At 45.9% G+C, this 14,980-nt stretch overlaps 1 protein-coding gene across 2 annotated transcripts in view; it reads right to left on the minus strand.

The window, feature by feature from the left end:
- Nucleotides 1–1,993, minus strand: part of Dhx9 (DExH-box helicase 9) — a 35,904-nt gene extending 33,911 nt beyond the window's left edge. For both annotated transcript variants that reach the window (XM_029477691.2, XM_021161044.3), the window contains exon 1: nt 1,837–1,993. The gene's annotated coding sequence lies outside the window, so the exon portion shown is untranslated. The remainder of the gene's footprint in view (nt 1–1,836) is intronic.
- Nucleotides 1,994–14,980: the final 12,987 nt, after the last annotated feature.

A 14,980-nucleotide genomic window follows, 5' to 3' on the forward strand; every position in this document is an offset into this window, starting at 1 on the left:
CCCCAATAACGGCACCATACAACCCAACTTCACAATTGGGAATTCTAACCCGATCCCCAAAGATCTTTCACAGCTATCTCTTGAATCCTTAAAAGTCCTGCTGATATTACCCTTAGTAGCTTAGGAACTATTTAATCCTTAAACTGCCTGTTGTACTGTTTGGTTTTACTTTTATTACTTTGATCTGAGGAAATTTAAGAGAACTGGAGAATAAAGAGTGTGAATGGCCCCCTAGAAATACTCAGTGGTTAAGAGCACTGACTGCTCTTCCAAAGGTCCTGAGCTCAAATCCCAGCAACCACATAGTGGCTCACAACCATCTGTAATGAGATCTGATGCCCTCTTCTGGTGTGTCCAAAGACAGCTACAGTGCAGTTATTTACTAAAATACCAAGCTGGGTGTGGTAGCATACACCTTTAATCCCAGCACTTGGTAGGCAGAGGCAGGCGGATTTCTGAGTTCGGAGGCCAGGCTAGTCTACAGAGCGAATTCCAGGATAGCTAGGGCTATACAGAGAAACCCTACCTCGAAAAACCAAAACAACAACAAAAAACCCCACAACTTGGGCTGGCGAGATGGCTCAATGGGTAAGAGCACTGACTGCTCTTCCAAAGGTTCTGAGTTCAAATCCCAGCAACCACATGGTGACTCACAACTACCCATAATGAGATCTGACAGCCTCTTCTGGTGTGTCTGAAGACAGCTACAGTGTACTTACATATAATAAATAAATAAATCTTTAAAAAAAAAAAACCCACAACTTCTTTTACAGACCTAGAACTTATCCCCTGTGGAGAGCCTAAATGGATGTCAAATTTTCCATCATGGTAGCTTCATGTCACATCTGCCCTGCTGTTTTGGCTCCAGAAATGTCTTCACTATTACTCGTTTGTTTTTCTACAGCTCCTCTCTCACTTGCCACCACTAACTGATACGTATTCACACATATCGGAATCAATCAAATTTTGTTTTGTTTTTTGAGACAAGATTTCTCTGTGCAGTAGCCCGGGCTGCCCTGGGACTCAAGAGATCGAACAATGCCTTCCACTACCAACCCAAGTGCTGGAATGAAAGGCTTGAGCCATGGCTCCCAATTTTGTGTTTTCATTCTTGCCACCCGGAAACAAATTCATCTCTTTTCTCACCCTCCGGTCACGTGGCCGGCCCTCCCTTCCTCCAGGACGGTCTAGCCTTAGGCGTAACTGATCTCTCACTGCCCTTTGGAGCGGATACACTGTGCACCTCAAAGCCAGACTCAGGCTCGTGCACCTCTCAGACTGAGGCGCCGTCCCTTAACGACCGTTATCTACAGCGGGGCTATCCCGTTGCGCGGTGTAATTCCGCCATCACTTACTAAATCATGCATTCATTTTCCTACCACCTGCTCCTCATCCCGCCCCACCCAGCCATGCCCAGTCACCAGTGCGGAGTGGGAGGACCTGCAGCGAAGCCCCGGACCCCAAAGCGGGCACTCCCACCGGGCCCGGGTGTCCCGGATGAGAACCGAGGACGACCCCCCACCACCACGCGCCGGGTGGCGTCGAGCCGCTACCCCTACAGGCAACGGATTTAAGACACCCGCCGCCGGTCAAGCCGAGAAAGAGGTCTCCGAGAGCGGTCAGCCCGTGTGAGGGACTCCACGGCCTCGGGACACCGGAGCTCCGCCGCGCTATGCGCCCACGGCCCGTAAATCCGGGTACCCGCTGCGCTGCCCCTCCCCCACCCGCTCGCTCGCTCGCCCGCGCCTCACAACAAAGCCACAGCGGAGCTGCGGAAGCCAGCGTCGGCCCGCAGCAACGAGCCCGTGTCCGGGGCCGCAACGCCCCCTTTCTTACCCTCCTCCGCTTCTCCGTGCCCGAGAGCACTGCCTTCTCAGGCTAGTTCGCAGCACCAACCTTCCACGAGAACGAGGAAAGAACACACCTCACCCCGCATGGAAGCAGCGGCGAAATGGCTCCGACCGCAGGACCCAGGGGGCGGAGTCGGCGACTCGCGCCTGCGCGGTAGGCCAACTCAGGAGCCAGCAGGCCCCCGAGGGGGCGGGGCTTCAACCACTTCCGGGCGCCAAACCTGAGGTCGCGCGAGATCTGCTGGCATAGGCCCATAATTTCCGGTCAGTCCATAACCCGCTTGGTTTCTGGAAGTTATGTCTTCTTGCCTTTGTCTTTGTAGAACAGGCTAGCCCACAACTTAACGCTGTCCCCTTGCCTCCACCTCTGAAGGCAAAATTTAGAGACATGCCACCATGGATCTCCTTTTTGATAGTTTATCTTATGTAAGGGCAGTGTTGCGGGATTAATCCTTTCAGAGTTTATCAGAATAGCCACTTTAAAATATGCCAAAGCATTGTATTTCTGGGTGCTGTATGTTAAAATACAAGGACTGAAGTATTTCTGCTTCATCAAAATGCTGCAGGCAACCGGGCAGTGGTGGCGCACGCCTTTAATCCCAGCATTTGGGAGGCAGAGGCAGGCGAATTTCTGAGTTCGAGGCCAGCCTGGTCTACAAAGTGAGTTCCAGGACAGCCAAGGCTACACAGAAAAAAACAAGAAAGAGAGAAAGAAAGAAAGATAGAAAAATAGAAAAACTAGAAAATAAAATGCTGCATGGTGGCACTTGCCTCCAGTCACAGCACCCAGGAAGCAGAGACTGGCAGACCTCCATAAGTTCAAAACAGCCTGGGCAACATAATGAGACCCTGTCTAAACAGCAAACAAACAAAAACTTTAGAGGTTAAAAGCACTTGTTGCTCTTGTGGAAGGCTTGGATTCAGTTCTCAATCACACAGTGGCTCCCACACAACCATAACCTCAATTCTAGGGTACCCAACAGGTACAACCATGGTGCACTCAACTACAGGCAACAAGACATAAAGTAAAATGAATCTAAGACAAGAAAGAGAACACCGGCTTATTGGTTTATTGCCAGGGGTGGTGGTATATGCCATTAATCCCATTGTAGTAAAACCCATTACCCCACCAAAAAGAAAACCCTAGCTCAAGATGCATCTTCTCCACTCCACTTCCCAATTATCTTTTGGCTGGGGAGAGGGACTCTTTTTTTTTTTTTCAAGACAGGGTTTCTTTGTGTAGCCCTGGCTATCCTGGATTTGTAGACCAGGCTGTCCTGGGACTCACAGAGATCCGTCTGCCTCTGCCCCACCCCTCACCCCTCAGACTGGGATTAAAGGCATGCTCCCAGTTATCTCAAAATCCTGTCCTTTTGTTTAGCTTCAAATGAGAAGACTCTTTTGTGTTTAATACTTGTTTTGAGGGGTGTTGTATTTTTGAGGTACTGAAGAGTAACTCAAGGTTACCCTACTACTAAGCTACACCTCAAACCCAACCTATTTGTCTGTTTATTGTTGTTTTGTGCTAAACTAGCATGCCTCAAGCCCTGATTTGATCTCCACCCATGCAATCAGAATTATGGAAACTTCCAAAGGAAACTGGTGTTTAAAACTCCCCAGGGCAGAGGGTGAGTGCAGCGCTCGGCTGGTCTGCTTGCCTAGTGTGCAGAGGCAAGGGAGTCAGCACAGAACACAGAGACAGAACAGTGGACATTTCACTTCTGCTCACTTTCACCGACCCTTTCTCTATTTTAAGGACCTGCCTCCTTCAAGCGGTGTTCTAAATTCTACAGGGCCCCCATGGGGTGGCTTCTTCCTCTCTGCTCATGTGACTTTGTCTGAAGATAAATGGCACACGCCTTTAATCCCAGCACTCGGGAGGCAGAGGCAGGCTGATTTCTGAGTTCGAGGCCAGCCTGGTCTACAAAGTGAGTTCCAGGACAACCAGGGCTATACAGAGAAACCCTGACTCAAAAAAACAAAAACAAAAACAAACAAACAAACAAAACAACAAAATGCAGATCTTGACCCCGGGTGATCCAGCTTCCAAACTTTCCAAAGCTCACAGAGAAAAGACTTGGCCGATTGAGAGGATTTTCTCTTTTTTTTTTTTAAGATTTATTCTATTATTATATCTAAATACACACTTACATTGTTGCTGTCTTCAGATGCACCAGAAGGGAGCCTCAGATCTCATTACAGATAGTTGTGAGCCATCATGTGGTTGCTGGGATTTGAACACATGACCTTTGGAAGAGTAGTCAGTGCTCTTAACCACTGAGCCATCTCTCCAGCCCCTGAGAGGATTTTCTACCCATTGTCTCATTGTGACCTTCCTGCCCTTGAACTTACCCCAAGAAAAAGATTTGAGACAAAAAAAAAAAAAAAAAATCCCCAGAGACAGCACATCTATTTCCTCCCCCTAATTTCTGTCTCTTGGGATATTTGGAAGAAAGGAGAGCAGTATGAACCTTGATTCCAGGAAGAGAACTGAAGAAAAAAAAAAGAGCTGGGCTCAGTGGAGAGAGTGCTTGCTTGGAGTCCCTGACGTCCTGAGTTCCAGCTCTAATATCATAAGAAACTGAGCATGGCACCTCAGGTCTGTAATCTCTGCATTCAGGATCCAGAGCCAAGGGGATCAGGATTCAAGGTCATCGTCTTCAATAAGCAGGTTTGAGGCCATCCATGTGACACGGTGCCAGACCTTTGAAGCACAACTGACTCCAAGATGTAAGCACTGTTCATTGTACCATCCAGGCTGTAAACTCAGCGTGGAGACAGCACCGCCTGCCAAAACTAAAAGTCTCCATCCATCAAAGTCCACAGTTAAGGAAAAGTGACTAACTGTGCTAACTTCTCCCATGGTTCTGCTTCTGTGAACCTGCTCTTTTTTTTTTTTTTTTTAATAGTGTGTGCATGGTTTTTTTGTTTTTTTTTTTTTTTTTTTTAGATTTATTTATTTATTATATGTAAGTACACTGTAGCTGTCTTCAGACACTCCAGAAGAGGGCGCCAGATCTCGTCATGGATGGTTGTGAGCCACCATGTGGTTGCTGGGATTTGAACTCTGGACCTTCGGAAGAGCAGTCGGGTGCTCTTACCCACTAAGCCATCTCACCAGCCCCCGGTTTTTTTTTTTTTTTTTTAATTAGGTATTTTCCTCAATTACATTTCCAATGCTATCCAAAAAGTCCCCAATACACTCCCCCCCCAGTCCCCCACCTACCCACCCCCACTCCTTGGCCCCGGCATTCCCCTGTACTGGGGCATATAAAGTTGGCAAGTCCAATGGGCCTCTCTTTCCAGTGATGGCCGACTAGGCCATCTTTTGATACAAATGCAGCTAGAGTCAAGAGATCTGGGGTACTGGTTAGCTCATAATAATGTTCCACCTATGGGGTTGCAGTTCCCTTTAGCTCCTTGGGTACTTTCTCTAGCTCCTCCATTGGGGGCCCTGTGATCCGAACCTGCTCTTTTAACTGAAGGATATCAACCCAGGACTTGATTTTTATGTTTCAAAGCTCACCTGAGAAAGGCAAAGGGCTACACTGGGATCCCAAACACCAGAGTAGTCACCACCCAGCTAATAAAGACTTTCTATTGGCTTAAACCCATGCCAGAGCAGTCTTCTCTGGTGAACCCCTCAACAATCCTGAGACACTAAGACCCTTCCACAAAGCAAAACAAAACCAAACAAACCCAGAAAACCAAAAAAGAAGAGGTTTAGCCAGGCGTGGTGGCGCACGCCTTTATTCCCAGCACTTGGGAGGCAGAGGCAGGCGGATTTCTGAGTACGAGGCCAGCCTGGTCTACAGAGTGAGTTCCAGGACAGCCAGGGCTACACAGAGAAACCCTGTCTCGAAGAAAAAAAAAAACAAAAAAACAAAAAACAGACAAAAAAAAGGTGAGGTTTCTTTGCTAACAAGCCTGAGGACCTGAGTTTGATCCCCGGGACCCACATGGTGAAATCAAAGAATCTAGTCCCTCTAGTTGTCCTCTGACCTCCACACAGGCCATGTTGTTGTGCTTCACACACACACACACACACAGCACTCACACACATGCATTTAATGTAAATATATAATTAAATGCAAGCTGTGAAATATTAAGGTAGATACAACATTTTAAAGATATCCAATGAGAGTAGAGTTGTAGCTCACTGGTAAGGATTGAGCTTAGCATGCCTATGGCCCTGACTTGAACCTCCAGCACATCCATACTTCGGGGAAAAGCCAAGCCCAGTACAGCAAGCCTATAATCCCAGCTGTGTGGGAGACAGACTCAGGAGGACCACAGGTTTAGGCCTGCTTGGGCTATAGAATGAATGTGCTCAAAGCCAACCAGGGCAACTTGTTCTGAGACTCCATCTCAAAATAAAATGGAGGTTGGGGGAATGGGTTGAGAGCCCAGCAGGGGAGCAATTGGTTAGCATGTATGAAGCCCTGTGTTCAATCCTCTATATTTAAGAGATAGATTTTAGAGAGAGAGAGAAAGAGAGAGAGAAAGAGGGAGAGAGAGAGAGAAAGAGAGAGAGAGAGAGAGGGAGACTGGACTACTGATTACTGTTAAGTTATAGATCTTATTTGGCTGCTCTCCTTCCCCTCACCCCCTCACACACAACCCCCGTAAATTCTCCTATTTTCCTCTCCCTCTCTTCCCTTATCCCCTTGTGCCACAACCTTGAGGCTCTCAGAATTCTCTCACTCCCCCTAGCAGCTAGCTCAGCTCTCCCACTAATAGCAAGGCCTGAGACAACTTTGAGTTGTAACTTTCTTCTCCAGTCTGGGGCCTTCCTCCTCCATTTCAGGCACATGTAGGCTAGATCACAAGTAACTTTTCTCCCCCCACCCCACCCCCCCACCCCCCTACCCCCCCCACCCCCCCCCCCACCCCTTCAGAAAACCTCTGAGACCTTTGCCCTGCGGTTTGAGGATACTCCCTCCTTTCACAGCCCTCTATTGTTGCCTACAGTTTGCTTGTTCTCTCCTAATGCTCTCCCACTTCAGGGCACATCTGTGCTTAGTTCTGATACAAGCTTCAGGTTGCCAATGCTGAGAACAGAAAATGTGGAGTGAGCACAAAGATTGTGTGTGTGTGTGTGTGTGTGTGTGGTGTAAAATATAATTTTGAGCCAGGGATTTAATATGTAGTTATAGTTATCCTGGAACTCACTATGTGGACTTAAATTCGTAGAGATCTTCCTGTCTCTGCCACCTCAGTGCTGGGATTAAAGGCATGTTGTACCAGCCTTGGCCTGAAAGGGAATTTCATGTCTTTCTATGAACCTGCAATAGTTTCTAAGAGAAATGTAGCTCAATTAGTAGTGTAAGCCTAGCATCGTGGCACAGGCCTATAATCCCAGCCTCAGGAAGCAGAAGATCAGAAGTTCGATCTCAGTTACCCATAGATATTTAGGGTGCTCAAGGCCAGCCTGGACTTCATGAGACTGTGTCTCAAAAGAGAGTTGGTGCGGAGGTAAATGCCTGCCTTCAGGATCTTTAGGTGGCTATTCAAGCAGGAATTCAAGGTCAAACTATTTGACAGGAGATTCGGTCTCATAAATAAATGAGATGGCACATTAAGAGGCCTATGTAAGTACTTAGTACAAAATGGTTGTTCGGTAAATGTTTTATTAGAGTGATTGTGAAAGCCAACACTGGAAATAGTCACTGTGACCACAGTGATATGTTGTTGGCTGGCTAAAGTCACTTACCAGAACCCACACTATCTGCATACTAGAAGTTCTCAGTAACTTAGTTCAATGTGTAAATAAAGTAGGAAATATTGTTTTATTGTATAAACTGTCCCCCCCCCCAAATTAGTCTTTCTTCCTCCTCCTCTTCTTTTTCTTTTCTTTTCTTCTTGTTTTTGCTTTGGGTTTTGTTTTTTTGGGTTTTTTTTTTTTTTTTTTTTGGGTTTTTCGAGACAGGGTTTCTCTGTTTAGCCCTGGCTGTCCTGGAACTCACTTTGTAGACCAGGCTGGCCTTGAACTCAGAAATCCGCCTGCCTCTGCCTCCCGAGTGCTGGGATTAAAGGCGTGCGCCACCACGCCCGGCTCTGTTTTTGTTTTTTAAGGCAGGATGGTTTTTGTTTTAACAGACCTGTCTGTTGACCAGACTTCCTCTCTAGACCAGGCTAGCATCAAATTCTCAAAGATCCACCCGCCTCTGCCTCCTGAATGCTGGAGTTAAAGGTGTGTGCCAGTATGCTGGTCAAAACACATTGTCTCTTAAATATTATTAAGCTCAGAGACTATGAAAGCATAAGAACTTTATTGGGGTCTTAGGTGAATGAAAAAAAGAAAGAGAAAGGAAGGACGTGACTTCTGGGTATGGTGGAGAAGAAGGTTCATTGTAGATGAAGAGGCAAGCATAGCTAGAGGCAGGGATGTCTGGGAGAGTCTGGTCACATGAGGAGAAGGGGGAGGGGAGGGGAATAGAGGGAAAACTAGCTGGATTATACAGAAAGGGCAGCTGGGGAAGGACAGCTCAGCCCCTGAGCTGGAGAAGTTTAGGGTAGGAGGTAGGGTATGCCAACCATACCCTGTAAGAGGCAGAAACTGAGGAACACTGGGTGAACCTGGCAGCCAGGTCCATTTTGATATGTTAAATAGGCACCTCAGTTAGCCTCTTGCCCCAGGTTTGAGACCTAACTTTAGGAATTGCAGCTAGGAAAATATAGCATGCACTTACAAAATTATTATTATTATTATTTAAAAACATTGGTCTCTTGTTGAAGCACACAGGATGGCTCTCGCCTTGGTTTTGTAGCTGCCCCTTACTTTGGGTCATCTCATAACTCATTCCTCTTCAAGGCACAGAAAGAAGAGTAACTGGAGCTTAGCTGTTTACCATGTCCCGTTCGAGATCTCCCTCTACCCAAAGGCCAATGACTTTTGTAAAGCTGAAATGATCCTGAATTACAGGAAAAGCAGAGCCTCTAAGAACAAACCAGTCCCAGGAGGAGGGCAATTACCTCCGAGGGCTGGGCTGCCGTCTGACAAAGCAGTTATCTCCCAAGAACCAACTTGCCCTCCCAAGTAACAAGGACCACACACAGCCAGTGAGACAATAACCAACCAGCCACTCCTTCAGCAGGATTGGCCGTCCCTTTTGCTCAGTCCCTCCCCTGATTCTTCCTGGACTCAAATCTAGAGCTAACCTCCCTTCCTTATTCATGGACATTGGGGATCACGGGACCCCCTTGATCTGTTATTCTTCCCAATGGTTAATCATCCTTTCCTTTTACCACCTCTCTTGTTTTTAGTTGGTGCATTGGAATGCATGGCAAAGCTTGTTGGAGCTACTGGGGCTAAGGTTTCTGCCTCAAATTCTGACTACCTAGGGAGCACTTTAAGTGGTGGGTCTGGTTTTCCCCACTGTGAAAGCGAAAAGGACAGCTTTCACTTTAAGGGGGATGAGTTTGCTATGGAGCCAAATGGAAGTGATCATGATCTAGGAACACATATTCAGGATACCCCAAGCACCGTGTTTCAACATAAAAGTATCATGAAGACTGGGCATTGGTGGCGCACGCCTTTAATCCCAGCACTTGGGAGGCAGAGGCAGGTGGTTTTCTGAGTTTGAGGCCAGTCTGGTCTACAGAGTGAGTTCCAGGACAGCCAGGACTACACAGAGAGACCCTGTCGGGGGGTGGGGGGGGGGAAGACTCATGAAGCTTTTATAGTAATAGAATAGACTAAAGGAAATCATAAATGGAGATGGTTTTTCTTTTTTTTTTAAGATTTATTTATTTATTTATTTATTTATTTATTATATGTAAGTACACTGTAGCTGTCTTCAGACACTCCAGAAGAGAGAGTCAGATCTCATGATGGATGGTTGTGAGCCACCATGTGGTTGCTGGGATTTGAACTCTGGACCTTCGGAAGAGCAGTCGGGTGCTCTTACCCATTGAGCCATCTCACCAGCCCGGAGATGGTTTTTCAAATAACTTGGTGGGTTACAGTAAAGCAAAGAAATATCTATTCAAGGTCTCAGATGCAGTCTGATCATCCTTAGCCTTCGGGTCGGTGGGAGCTCTGGCCTATTTATACATTTCAAAAGGCATCTGCCTGATAGTCATGAAGTCAAACAGAGAGAAGAAACAAATAGCTATAGAGGGGAACTATGTTAGCTCCAAATAATTTGCTCCCGTTCTCTACAATCTTTGAAGCTCTAAGTTGGCAATCAGTTCTGGAGACTGTTTAATGTAGGTGCAGCTTTTCCCTGGGACTTCAGTTCCCAGAACCCACAGAGCTTGCACGGAAAGCCATGCTTATAGTACAGCAGCCACACCACACCACACCACACCATACCACACCACACCACACCACACCACACCACACCACACCACACCACACCACACCACACAGAATGCTGCTCTATGCTATTTCAGGTCTCTGACCTCAAATCTTAGGAATAACACTAGCTAGGAGATAGGGTTATGAGGGGATGGTTGGCTTTTAAGTCTGTTGGTGTGAGGCACACTTTGGTATCATTCACTTAAACTTCACTTGTCACGGCCTGGAGGGATGGTCCAGTAGTTAAGAGAACCCGGTGTTCTTAGAGAGGACACAGACTGAGTTTCCAGCCCCCATATGGTGACTAACTGCTATGACTTTAGTTTCAGGGATCTTCCGGTTCCCTCAGGGAGTGCATGCAAGCGGCACACAGATACACAAGCAGATAAAATACCCATACACATAAACTGAAACTAAAATAAATCATGCCTTTAATCCCAGCACTTGGGAGGAAGAGGCAGGCAGATTTCTGATTTCAAGGCCAGCCTGGTCTACAAAGTGAGTTCCAGGGCAGCCAGGGCTATACAGAGAAACCCTGTCTCGAAAAACCAAAACAAACAAACAAACAAACAAAAACACTAAAATAAATCTTACACTGTAGGCATCCAGCGGCTACCCACAAACTGGATTTACCGGAAAGGGGGAGCTGGAAATGAAAAAGAGATGGGAGGCCGGGGTTGGGGGGTGGGGGGTTGGGGGGATGGGGGGGAGGGGGAGAAGAATGAAGCCAAGCTAAGGTTCCGGTTAAGGCTCCAAGTTCAGCACTGCTTTATATAGGGAGAGCCCACAGAACCCAGCCTTTGTTTCAGCTGGATTATGTTGCAAAGCAAGGTCAGCGGGCAGTCTATTCTTCTAAATTCCCATGGGAACTTGCAGGAGCAACCAAGGCCGTTGACTCTACCAAGGTCAATAAGGTCCACTGTGGCAAGCACTCAAGGTCTGTTCAGCCTGCTCAAGGCTGGGAAGGCCACACATTAAATCAAGTGTGATAAGGTATGCATTTACCTCAGCACTGGAAAGGCAGATAAACTATGTGCATTCAAGGCCAGCTTGGTCTATAGAGTAAGATCATATTTCAAAAGAATAATAATAAATAGATCCACTTTCTAGTTAGGGATGTAGCTCTTTTTTGTCTAGTGTTATGGACCCCTGAGTTGTATCCCCAGTACCACATAAGCCAGTGGCATATGCCTATAATCCCAGCACTCAGGAGGTAAAGGAAAGACAGAAATTCAAGATTACTAGGTTACCAGGTCCAGTTTAAGGCTAGTCTGAACTACACCACATGCTCTCTAAAAGAAACAAAACCAAAAACAACAAACAAAAAACTCTTTTTTTAAAAAAATTATTTATTATGTACATTATGTACAGATGCACCAGGCATGAGATCTCATTACGGGTGGCTGTGAGCCACCAAGTGGTTGCTAGGATTTGAACTCAGGACCTTTGGAAGAACAGTCCATGTTCTTACCTGCTCAGCTATCTCACCAGCCCCCCAAAAACTTTTAAAATTCATATCCTGGTTCTGACACAAATCATATAAGCATGAGATACTTAAACACCCTCTACCACAGTTCTTTCTTTTCTTATTCTCTTTCTTTCTTTTCTTTTCTTTTTTTTTTTTTTTTCCTGAGACAGGGTTTCTCTGTGTACCTTGGTTGTCCTGGAACTCACTCTGTAGACCAGGCTGGCCTTGAACTCAGAAATCTGCCTGCCTCTGCCTCCCAAGTGCTGGGATTAAAGGCATGCACCACCACGCCCAGCCTCTTTCTTTCTTTTTTAAGACAGGGCCTCACTGTGTAACCATGGCTAACCTGGAACTCCAGATATAGACCAGGCTGGTCTGGAACTACAAAAGGTAGGGCCCAGATTAAAGATGTGCCTCAAGATCTGGGTCACAGGGCCTGGGGAGATGGCTCAGTGGTTAAGAGCACCGACTGCTTTTCCGGAGGTCCCGAGTTCAAATCCCAGCACCCACATGGTGGCTCACAACCATCAGTAATGAGATCTGATGCTCTTCTGGTGTGTCTGAAGACAGCTACACTGTACTTACATACAGTAATAAATAAATGTTTTTAAAAAGTGTATTTGTAAAAAAAAAAAAAAAAAAAAAAAAAAAGGGCTGGTGAGATGGCTCAGTGGGTAAGAGCACCCGACTGCTCTTCCGAAGGTCCAGAGTTCAAATCCCAGCAACCACATGGTGGCTCACAACCATCCACAACGAGATCTGGCGCCCTCTTCTGGAGTGTATGAAGACAGCTACAGTGTACTTACATGTAATAAATAAATAAATCTTAAAAAAAAAAAAAAAAAAAAAAAACACAACAACGGGGCTGGTGAGATGGCTCAGTGGGTAAGAGCACCCGACTGCTCTTCCGAAGGCCCAGAGTTCAAATCCCAGCAACCACATGGTGGCTCACAACCATCCACAACGAGATCTGGCGCCCTCTTCTGGAGTGTATGAAGACAGCTACAGTGTACTTATATATAATAAATAAATAAATCTTAAAAAAAAAAATAAAGTCCACTAACTGTTGGCTATTTGTTCTCATGTTTTAAAAAAAAAAAAAAAGATCTGGGTCACAGGTGTGTTCTCTATTTCTTTTTTTTTTTTTAATTTTTATTTATTTATTATATGTAAGTACGCTGTAGCTGTCTTCAGACATACCAGAAGAGGGAATCAGATCTCATTACGGGTGGTTGTGAGCCACCATGTGGTTGCTGGGATTTGAACTTTGGACCTTTGGAAGAGCAGTCGGGTGCTCTTACCCACTGAGCCATCTCACCAGCCCCGTATTCTCTATTTCTGAATTGTAGTTTATTCCTGATATAGTCAAGTTGACAATGGGGACTAGCCATCACTAGTGGCTTTTATTTTTTTGTAGACTACAATGCAGTAGCAAACTGTTGTTGGGCTGCTGTACACTCTGATCACGGTGCTCAGAAACAGAGGCAGCCGATCAGGGGCCAGTCTGGTTAGAGGAGAACTTGTCTCAAAAGCAAAAATGCAAACAAAACAAAACAAAACAAAAAATAACCAAGCCAGTCATGGTGGTGCACGCCTTTGATCCCAGCACTACTGAGGCAGAGGCAGGTGGATTTCTGAGTTTGAGGTCAGCCTGGTCTACAAAGTGAGTTCCAGGACAACCAGGGCTATATAGAAAATCCTGTCTCAAAAAACCAAAAAAGCCCAGCACCACCACCACCAACAACAACAAAAACAAAACAAAAAAACCCAACAACAACAACAAAAAACAAAACAAACGAACCAAACAAATAAACAAAAACAGAACAACCACAGCTGGTAGGAGAAGAAGATAATTGTGAGTTCCAGGTGAATCCAAGCTACTGAGTGAGACACTGTCTCAAAACAAGCAAACAAACAAAAACAACAAAAAGAAGCTAGGCTTTTTTTTTTTTTTTTTTTTTTTTTTTGAGACAGGGTTTCTCTGTATAGCTGTGGCTGTCCTGGAACTCACTCTAGACCAGGCTGCCTCGAACTCAGAAATCCTCCTGGCTCTGCCTCCCAAGTACTGGGATCAAAGGCGTGGACCACCACGCCCAGCCTAAGAAGCTAGGCTTAGTGGTATATATCTGCAATTATAGAACTTAGGAGTGGGAGTCCAATCTGATACCTTGTCTACAAACTAGAATAAAAATCAAACCCCAGAAATCAGAATAATACTAGTAAATGTTTATGATATAATTATCTGATTTATAGTGTAAACATATGTATCCCTCCATCATACCATTTCTGAAAACTTTTATTTTATTTTTGTCTTTTGTTTTTTGTTGTTGTTGTTGTTTTATTTTTTTAAAGATTTATTTATTATATGTAAGTACACTGTGGCTGTCTTCAGACACTCCAGAAGAGGGCGCCAGATCTCATTGCAGATGGTTGTGAGCCACCATGTGGTTGCTGGGATTTGAACTCTGGGCCTTCGGAAGAGCAGTCGGGTGCTCTTACCCACTGAGCCATCTCACCAGCCCCGTTGTTGTGTTTTTTTTTTTTTTTTTTTTTTTTTTAAGATTTATTTATTTATTACATGTAAGTACACTGTAGCTGTGTTCAGACACACCAGAAGAGGGAGTCAGATCTTGTTACGGATGGTTGTGAGCCACCATGTGGTTGCTGGAATTTGAACTAAGGACCTTTGGAAGAGCAGTCGGGTGCTCTTACCTGCTGAGCCATCTCACCCGTTGTTGTTGTTTTTGAGACAAGGTTTCTCTGAGCAGCTCTGGCTGTCCTGGAACTCACTCTGTAGACCAGGCTGGCCTCAAACTCAGAAATCTGCCTGCATCTGCCTCCCAATTGCTGGGATCAAAGGCGTGCGCCACCACACCAGGCTTTATTTTATTTTATTATTTTTAGTTTTGGTTTCTCGAGACAGGGTTTCTCGAGACAGGGTTTCTCTGTGTAGCCCTGGCTGTCCTAGAACTCACTCTGTAGACCAGGCTGGCCTCAAACTCAGAAATCAGCATGCCTCTCCCTCCCAAGTGCTGGGATCAAAGGCGTGTGCCACCAACGCCCTGCTGTAACAAGTGTTCTTAACTGCTGAGCCAGCTCCTCATTCCTTTCAGTTTGGTTTTGCTATGGTAAAACACCAAGACCAAAAGTAACTAGGGGAAGAAAGAGCTTATTTGGCTTACAGGTTACAGCCCAGCCTCGGGGGAACCAAAGGCAGGAACCAATGAAAAGACCATGCTAACTCCTTTGCTCCCAGGGCTTGCTTGCTCTGCTTCTTACACATCCCAGTTCAGCTTGCTGAGGCATGCTGCCACCCACAGTGGTCTGTGCTTTTCCATACTAGCTATCAATCAAGAAGGT

This window comes from Mus caroli, unplaced genomic scaffold, assembly GCF_978045245.1.
Source record: "Mus caroli unplaced genomic scaffold, Mus_caroli_1 scaffold_1, whole genome shotgun sequence".
Lineage (NCBI taxonomy): Eukaryota > Metazoa > Chordata > Mammalia > Rodentia > Muridae > Mus > Mus caroli.